The sequence below is a fragment of the Abrus precatorius genome, unplaced genomic scaffold (genome assembly GCF_003935025.1).
Source record: "Abrus precatorius isolate BTA unplaced genomic scaffold, Abrus_2018 Scaffold5, whole genome shotgun sequence".
In the NCBI taxonomy this organism is placed as follows: Eukaryota; Viridiplantae; Streptophyta; class Magnoliopsida; order Fabales; family Fabaceae; genus Abrus; species Abrus precatorius.
The window spans coordinates 17,245,976-17,247,339 of NW_020874395.1; positions in this window are offsets into that span (position 1 = coordinate 17,245,976).

The following is a 1,364-nucleotide window of genomic DNA, read 5'->3' on the forward strand; positions in this document are numbered from 1 at the left end:
TTATGTACACATAGAAGGCGTCTGAAGGGTAATGAAAGAATCAACATGGGTAGGAATGTTTCTGCACTTTTTGAGAAACAAAGAACCACAATGCCTGAGAAGTGTAAAGACCCAGGAACATTTACTATTCCATGCATCATTGGTAATAATAGGATAGACAATGCAATGCTAGATCTAGGAGCATCCATTAATGTTATGCCATTGTCTATTTTTTCTTCTCTATCTCTTGGTCCCTTGCAGCCCACAGGTGTAGTGATTCAGTTGGCCAATAGAAGCACAACACACCCAGCTGGACTTGTTGAAGATGTGTTGGTGAAGGTGAATGACCTCATATTTCCAGCTGACTTCTACATCCTTGACATGCAAGAAGAAGAGTCACTCAAAAATTCTGCACCTATCATTTTGGGAAGACCGTTCTTGAAGACTGCAAGAACGAAGATTGATGTACATGCCGGTTCACTCACCATGGAATTTGGGGATAACATTGTGCGCTTCAACATATTGGATGCCATGAAACATCCGATTGAAGAACATTCTGTCTTCCATATTGATGTATTTGATGCATTGGTGGATGAGAGCTGGACCGAAATTTTGAGAAACTCTTTTCTTAATTTTTCCCATTATGTAGATGCTTTTGTTTGTGAATCTTATGAAAATTCTTTGTATGATACTTGTGCTGAAAATTCTGCTTATTTGAATGAAAGTTCTAAAAGTTTTAGTGTTGATGAAGCTGATAATTCCATAGGGTTGGAATGTGAAGTATTGGATGTAGCAAATACAGTTGAATCTAACCCCTTTGATTTGAATGTTGCAGAAATTTTGTCAAATGAAAAGGCTAAATCACTTCCATCTATAGAGCAACCTCCCACATTAGAGTTAAAGCCTCTACCGGAGCATTTGAAATATGTCTATTTGGAACCAAATGAAAAGCTCCCAGTTATCATCTCTACCAAGCTTGATAGTGATCAAGAGGAGAAGTTGCTAGAAGTGATCAAAAAGCACAAAAGAGCCATTGGGTGGACACTTGCTGATATACCAGGAATTAGTCCCTCCATGTGCATGCATAGAATTTTGTTGGAAGAAGATGCTAAACCGGTGAGACAACCTCAAAGGAGGGTGAATCCCATCATCCTAGATGTGGTGAAGAAGGAGGTCACCAAGTTGCTTCAAGCTAGGATCATTTACCCAATCTCTGATAGCACTTGGGTTAGCCCTGTGCAAGTGGTCCCCAAGAAATCTGGACTTACAGTGGTTAGGAATGAGAAGAATGAAATGATACCTACTAGAGTCCAGAACAGCTGGAGAGTCTGCATAGACTACCGGCGGCTGAACCAGGCCACAAGGAAGGACCACTTTCCACTACC